This window comes from Rutidosis leptorrhynchoides, chromosome 7 (genome assembly GCF_046630445.1).
Source record: "Rutidosis leptorrhynchoides isolate AG116_Rl617_1_P2 chromosome 7, CSIRO_AGI_Rlap_v1, whole genome shotgun sequence".
Taxonomy (NCBI): Eukaryota; Viridiplantae; Streptophyta; class Magnoliopsida; order Asterales; family Asteraceae; genus Rutidosis; species Rutidosis leptorrhynchoides.
In genome coordinates, this window is record NC_092339.1 from 71,839,719 (window position 1) to 71,848,885 (window position 9,167).

Below are 9,167 nucleotides of genomic sequence, written 5' to 3' on the forward strand. Positions count from 1 at the left end.
CGAACGAAAATCGAAGTTGATTTGCTGGAGCGGTGACAAAATTGGCTATTTTGAAGAAGAACTGCAAAGTTATTTTGGGTAATAATAACACTAAAGGAATTAGCACAGCTAAGTGTTAAACGTTTACTCAGTTTCTGAGGGTTTTTCAGGTGTATAACTATATGCATCAATCTTTTCTTCCGTAGATGAAGTGCGGCTGGTTCATCCTCTCGATCGAGGTGTTTTCAAGAATCATGAAAGATTCGAACATGGATTGGAATCGACAAGATTCAAATAAGGTTTAAGATGAAATCAAGTTACAAAGGATGTTTAAGATGAAATCAAGTGGCAAACTTGAAGAATTATTTAGTTTCATATGTTATAATCAGTATTTTAATTCATTTTAATTGTCCAATATTATTCGTCCATAGTCTATAGTCCACATTTAACAGTCCACTAGTTCATATATAGTTTAATATATAACATTCGAATTAATTAATACGTATCGTGACCCGTGTACCGGTCTCAGTATTGATCACAACTCAAACTATATATATATTTTGGAATCAACCTCAACCCTGTATAGCTAACTCCGTCATTTACATATAGAGTGTCTATGGTTGTTCCAAGATAAATATATAGATGGGTCAATATGATATGTCAAAACCTTGTATACGTGTCCCGTTATTTAAAGTGCATAAAATAAATACAGAAATTAAATGACGATAAATAAAATTGCGAGAATGTAAATTGTGATAATTAAATTGCGATAATATAAAATGTAATCAGTTAGCTAGGAACAGTTAGCATGGATTCTTAACAAAATTTCTCAAAGTTAATTTGTTTGTTTCTAACAAATTTTATTTTGTCTAATGTTTTCTTCATTATGCCACTTGTTGGATTCTGATAGGACAAAATCCAAATTATGAAATTGTATGAAAATGGTTATTCTGCGGTGAACGGATACGTGTATCTGTGAATGTAAGTAGGATAGTAAATGACTGTTGAATCAGATTCGAAGAATGTAGAGTGTAACTTATTAATATGAAATTTAAATATTCCTCGGGTATTACCTACCCGTTAAAATATTTTCACCATTAACAGTTTGTACAAAAGAATTTTTAATTACAATCTTTATGAAAACATATATACATATATATTTTCTTCAGATGTAATCATGGATTTAATGAGTTAATATGATCTTAAACTCATTTGGTTTACCGTTAGAACTAGAATACCTAATCTCTAAAACATTTAGAGATTATTTAATCGCCATGAAGAACGAAGATAATTAATGTAGAATGATACGTAAAACGATGATTATACTCGAGGTACAGAATGAGATTTTTGAGGCATGGATTGTTGATGGTACTGGTGCTGTTACTAATGGTACTGTTGGTGCCGGTGATGAAGCTGGTAAATTTTGCACCATATTCTCCAAATTTATTACGCGAGCGTGAAGTTCGTTGACTTCTTGTATTACTCCGGGATGATTGTCGGTCGGAACGAGTAGATGAATAGGTTTAGAATTTTAGATAGAATATAATCGTGGTGAGATATTCGGGGAAAGAGGGTGAAAATGGTGTTTTGAACTGGTTCGCTGACAAGTGTTTTAGGTTCATCGCCAGGAGGTAAATTCGGTTGGTGAAAAGGATCGCTTTCTTCGAGTCTCCATTGATTAAGTCGACTACGTATTCATCAGATGAATTGGGGATAGATGATTGATTGATTCATTCTGGTGACACTGGTTTCGGAGCTTAGGTGAAACTTCATATCGGAATAGCTGTCGGAAAAACTATCGGAATAGCTATCGAAATCTGAGGGACTCGAACTGGTTGAGGGATTCATCTCGTATGATCAGATGAAGGATTTTCGATAAGAAATAGATTATAGGATGTAGATTAGTACCCTGCAGTACATAATTCACATACGCATATATAATACTAAAATCCATAAGTTACGGAGGAATCTACGGAATATGTTAGGCAAAGGTAACTATAACAGATACGCTAAGATATGAATTTATCTATACACTGTCTATGCAATAGAGGTAGTAAGACATGTCTAGACTAAGAATGATGAGCAGGTAATTTCCTAAGGATGATAAGCATATGATTTCCGACTAGAAATGATAAGCAAAACTTTTGACATGCAGACACGGTCGAAGTCCAGACTCATCAATGCATTCTAACAACTCCTAGTTAGACACACTAATGCAAGACCTAGTTCGCTACGACCACCGCTCTGATACCAACTTTAACGACCCGTCCTAATCCACCTGGACGAAATCATCAACATTTGGTCCCATTGCGATGATCGACTCCAAGTAATGTCCTTAAATTGAGCAAATGCACAGCGGAAGACTTAATTCGTACCTGAGAATAAACATGCTTTAAAGTGTCAACCAAAAGGTTGGTGAGTTCATAGGTTTATCATAACAATCATTTCAATATGTTAATAGACCACAAGATTTCTGTTTATAAAAATATATGTACACTCGCAAGTGTATAAAATCGTTCTGCTTATGTTGAGGCCTCAGTAACCAACCTTAACAATAATATAATAAGTCATCTTCGTAAAAATGGATATGTACACTCGCAAGTGTATAAATAATCCTCGAAGTACTAAACATCCGCCCACTAGTTCTTATGTCTAGTGCAGCCTACAGGATGGGGGTGTTAAGCCCGATAGATCTATCTTTAGGATTCGCGCTTACATGCTCTTATAACATATAACTAAATTACCTAGCACATCAATCTGCAGAATATCATTTTTAATTACTTGTCTCTATTTCGTAAAGCATTTATAAAAACAGCGCATGTATTCTCAGCCCAAAAATATAAATTGCAAAGCAATTAAAAAGGGAGCAAATGAAACTCACCATACTGTATTTTGTAGTAAAAATACATATAACGACATTGAACAAATGTAGGGTTGGCCTCGGATTCACGAACCTATATCATTTATATTCTTATTAACATAAATGATCGTAATCGAATATATATATATATATATATATATATATATATATATATATATATATATATATATTATTAGTGACATAATTTTTATATCAATAACTTTTATATATTTCATTACCTAATTAAATGTATTCATTTTGTAAAATATATAAAAGTATTAATATAGTTAAGTTTTGTATATTTAAATATATTTTTATATATGTATCATTTGTTTGTTAAAACTAGTAATTAAAATAATTCTTAAATATGTAATGGTAAATATGTTAATAATGCGTATGCTTAATGTTAATAAGAATGGTACTAATATTTATGATTTCATTGATATAACTAATGATGTTAATAATAATAATAATACTTATATTAGTAATAATAACGATAACCAATATTTTCGTGTTTTAATTTCTAAACTACTAACTAAAGTTTATAACATCAATTCATAATTTTAATCATAATAATAATATCAGTAATGCTTATCTTGTTAATAGTCTTATAAGAATAATTTTATTAATGATAATAAAGTATTTAATGATAATACTAGTAATGATAATAATAGTGATAATACTAATAATAAAAATGATAATATTCTAAGTTATGTTAACGATGATAAAAATTAACAATGCTAACCTTTAGTAATACTTATATTACTTGTATCTATGTCATTCATAATTTCATAATACTAATTACTATAATACCAATAATAATAATAATAATAATAATAATAATAATAATAATAATAATAATAATAATAATAATAATAATAATAATAATAATAATCATAATAATTATAGTAATAAAAATATTAATAATAGTAATAACATTAAATTATACCTTAGGGCATTAAAAAGTAACAACTGCTTGAGACGGGACTCGAACCCGAGACCTATCGCTCCCCCTCTAACCCCCTTAACCATCCAAGTGATTCTGTTTTTCTGAATATATTCAAATCAAGAAATATATATCCCGTATTTCATGTGCCTTTACTTCTTCTTCTTCATTCTTAAATTGACTCAAGAATCAAACCAACATGAAAATCAACTAAACGGTTTTTGGACTTTCTATTAATATAAAAATCAACCTTTCTCAGTTCTTGAATCAATTGAAATGAAAGAAAAAAAAAAGTAAAAAAAAAGGCTGTTGTCGCACCTATTTAAAAAAAAATTTGATTTCCACAATTTAGAACGTTTTAGATAAAAGTTCCTAAATGAAATAAGTTCTAAATCGTTCTTAGAAACTACCCGGATCATCAATTGAACCTAAAACCTCAAAACACTTACGAATTTCCTCATGAACACAAAGTTTTGACTTTTTATAAAATAACTTTGACCTCAAAATTCGTTGTTGATAGAACGAATTAAGGTATAAGAATTTGCAGAAAGTTCGAGTACGAGATTACTAACAATCCTGCATTTATAGTTTTTGAAATAAAAATCAAATTCGAGTTTTGGAAATAAAGTGAAGTAACAGAGGTACCGCAAATAAAAATAAAATATAAATATATCGTTTTTTTTTATATTCAATCACAGCACACGTTGATATATAAATACAGAATGAATTGCTGATTGTAGGGTCGATGTTTGGAGTCTAATATCACGAGTTAAACAGTTTGACAACAACAGATAACAAATTGATTTTGATATATAAATTACGTGTATTTATAAATCATATTTAATATTAATATTTTATAGATACATTAAATATAATATTATGTTAAAAATATTTTTAGACTAAATTACTTAGTTTTTAATCAATGGAATTCATAAATTTTACAATTAATGTTAATAAGTAATATTCATAATATCCATAATAATAATAGTAAAAAAAAAAAATTATACTTTTGATAATAATGTTTTTTTTTAAATGTTAATTTTTAGTAGTAAGCATTAAAAGTGGTAATTTTAATAACTCTTATATTACCAAATCCTAATGATATTAATATTAATACTAATAATAGTGTTATTGTTAACGATAACAATAATAAAAATGTTGATATAACAAATCACACCTATCAAATCTCATATCTATATGTATTAGCTTAATAATATTAATATTACTGGTATTAATGTTAATAATAAAAATAGGAATAACGAATATGCTTTAACTTGTAAGAAATTTTAATATGTTTATATTTTATTAAATATAAAAACTTTGACCACTATCTATTATATATGATAACATATCTTGATGATTTATTACAATATACATATACAATTAATTATACATAAAAATCATATATGTTTATATAAATTCATTTCAAATTTTAAATTATTATTTATATTTACATTTATCTATAAATACATATTTATTTACAAGCAATTGTTCGTGAATCATCGAACACAGTCAAAGATCAATTGAATATATGGAACAGTTCAAAATTTCCGAGACTCACATTACAGATTTTGATTATCGTGTCGGAAACATATAAAGATTAAAGTTTAAATTTGGTCGGAAATTCCCGGGTCATTACAGTATGGCCCAACAATAACTTAATCAAATCCAATTGTCTTAATTCAATCGGCCCAATTTGCATCATATATTTAATTGCTGGGTGATATTGTCCGGAAAAAATATATAGAATCAGCTAAACAATTTTGGTTCCTCACCAATTCTATCTAGGATTTGTTTTCCACTAAAAGACCCCATATCCTAGTCATTCTTCACTTTCATAACTCCTAAACATCATCAATATTGTTTTTATCATCACCATGATCAATCATATGCTTTACTTAATTATTATCATAAAAAAATACCAAACGTCACTTTTATGTTCCCCATTATGTCGGCTATGAGATTCCAATTTGTGTCCACATGCACATTTAGTAATGTGCTGTAAAGTATCATTCTTTAAAAACTAAGTTGACAAACTATTAAACAAGACATATGCCACTCATTTTAATTTGCTTTAACCGGATAAACATATAGTTACAGCAGTAGGTACAGCTGTGAGTTTTGGGGTGGTTTAAACCGAAAACATATGTAGTATCTGCTGTCTAAATAGCGGATAGAAATAGCTATAAATAGCAGCAGCATTCGATGAGGTTTTGTGATGTTTTCCAGCTGTAATAACAGCCTGGTTTGATCTATAAATAGCAGCAATTTTTGCTGTTTGGCCATCTATATAACAGAGAAAAAAATATTACAGCAGCGGTTTTAGTGGGTAACGTGTGGTTATAGTTGCAGAAACGACAGAAACCGTAAAAAGATTTAATGTTGGCTCGATGATATTAGTGACTGCAATAGAAGCCTTTCGTAGCAGCAGCAAAAGTAAATAGTAGTGAACGTGGTTGTGGTGGCGATGGCTGTGGTGGTGGTGTCCGAAGAGTGATGAGTGAGGGTGGTCGTTTTGATTGTTTCCGGATGGTGGAAAGTTTGTAAGGTGGCGGTTTGAAGAATTCACGACAGAAAATGATGGTGATGGGTTTGATTTCATGGTGGTTCATGATGGTGGAAGGTGGTTATCAAGGTGATGGTGTCGGGATTGAAGGTGGTAGTCGATCATATAGAGAAGAGATTGATAGAGTAGTTTCAATATGCATATGTGTAAATTTATAAATAGAAAATTAGATAATAATGGAGATAAAAGAACAAATATAGTGAAGGGTCACGAATATAGTTTTCACTCATTAATAATTCTCACGGATATAATTAACAATTTAAAGTAATACTAAATATAATAATAAATTAATAAATCAATAATGTAATATTAGTTGAAGAATAAGAAACGTGCACTCATATAATAATTTCTTACCGACAGTTTTTCATTGCGGATAAATATCGGACTCCGTTGATAAACAGTAGCGGATAAAGTTCTCAGAAAAATCCCAAATTTTTAAAGTAACTATTTTTATTTATTTCAATCATTTTGGTATAAAATTCGGTCATTAATTATTAAATAAAAATTACATTAATTATTCACTCCCAACCCCAAGTAACATATAAAAAGTTTCGAATCATATTTTATTATTACGCTCTAGAACTTTGTTTGATATAATTCATTTATGCGCCAACATCTATTCTAACTTCTCAAACATTCTACTTAACATAACTAAATATCAATCGAATCAATAAACAAGTGTTGCTATCGTTTACTTAATTAATTTGCAATCATATATATATATTCAATATTCATAGACAAGTTTTAAATAAATGTTGCAAGTTATTTATATATATAATTCTAATAATTAATATTTTAACTTATTATATATATATATATATATATATATATATATATATATATATATATATATATATATATATATATATATATATATATATATATATATATATATATATATAGACACACACATATCCATTTGCAAATAGTTGTTCGTGAATTGGAGGTTATAGTCCAATGAATAAATAAATGTATGAAATTATTTTAATGTAACACATTAATTTGCTTAATTTGTCTATATTCATCTTCTAAATTATCTATAGCTCATAATTTCACCTTTACATTAAATAATATGAAAGTTAAATGATTACCTTTATCAAAAGTCACGATTAAATTATTGTAAAACATGTATTGGAAATCAAACAGGAATCTCCACTAATTTTTGCCTAACTCTCGTTAATTGACACTTTGTTCTTACTTGTAATCACTTTATCATTTATTCCGAATATTGTTAAAAATGTAAGATTTCCTAAATCAACGTGGACCTCACAACAGAGACCTATAATAATATCGTGATAATTATGGAATTGTTAAATGCTAACAAAAGTATCTATTAATTAAACCGTTTGATATTATCTTTTAATTCCGTCGATAAAAATATTAGACATATATTGAAACAGATACGTTCATGTGAAGTATTATGCATCTAATACTTTATTAACATTTTCAATTAATATAACTATATATTATATATACACACCTATATACACATGAATGTTCGTGAATCGTTGAGCACGGTCAAAGGGTAATTATTACATGAATATAGTTCCAAAATTTTGAGACTCAACATTACAGACTTTTCTTATCGTGTCGAAATCATATAAGGATTATGTTTAAATTTGGTCGGAAATTTCCGGGTCGTCACATGTAAATGTCTGACTTTGATTTCAGGCCGCTACATGCGCTTTTTGGTGTAACATTATATGATTATATATTGAATGAAACTTTGGCCCTTAAAAAAAACTTTATATCCATCATTTGGTCCAGAAATCGAATTGAAAAATATATATTTAGTTAAGTTAAGATTTTGTAAGTAACTATAGGGGGGTGAATAGTTACTTAATGTGATTTTTAAAAAAATTTCGATTTAGAACTTGAGATTACTATAGTGTGATTTGATTTGTTTGTTCACAAGTAATGTAAATGCAAAGATAAGGGATAAGAGAACAAACACGGAGATTTATAGTGGTTCAGGAAGATGTTAACTAATCTTCCTTAATCTACTCCTCAATTCTAATGAATTGAGAGTTAGTTTCACTATGATGCTCCAAACTCGGTGGAGTGTCCGGATACAACACTAGCTCCTCGATAAGCCGCAACTTATGACCCCTTACGTCCCTTTGAAGAATTCAAAATTACCAAATGCTCTTACCACAAGATCCTAATGCTCCAACTAAGTGAAACCTTACCTATCTTATAGATTCCTTTAAGAAGATGGTTTACATGTAAACTTACAACTAAGTTTACAATCACACTTTTGCTTGAATCACTCTAAAATAGATTACAATAGTATTTGAATGATATCAGCAAATATATGAAAATGTAAGTGCAAGAGGTGAGTCTTCAAGTGCTCAAAGGTTAGGCTTTTATAGGCAAGACAAATTCAAACCCTGCTGACTGCGGCTCACCTCACGATCGACCGTGCAGGTCTCTGAATTATGAATTAATAGCCGTTTGAGATCTTTAACTTTGTCATTTTCCCTTATTGGATGGCTGCAATTAGATGCCAAAAACATCTGAAAAGACCTGCATTACCCCTTTTGTCTTGGATGTATTTTTTGAGGTTGTACTTGGCTTAAAAGAGGAAAGTTTCATTGTACTAGTGATGTGTCATTGATTTCTTTTTATGGCAAATGCAGAATTTTGATCCCTTGACAACCACAAACTTCCAAACTTCAAGTCACAAGTCTTCAAGGCTTTTGTCAACATTAGTTTTGCAAGTATATGCATTCATTGATTACTTGCATATATATATATATATATATATATATATATATATATATATATATATATATATATATATATATATATATATA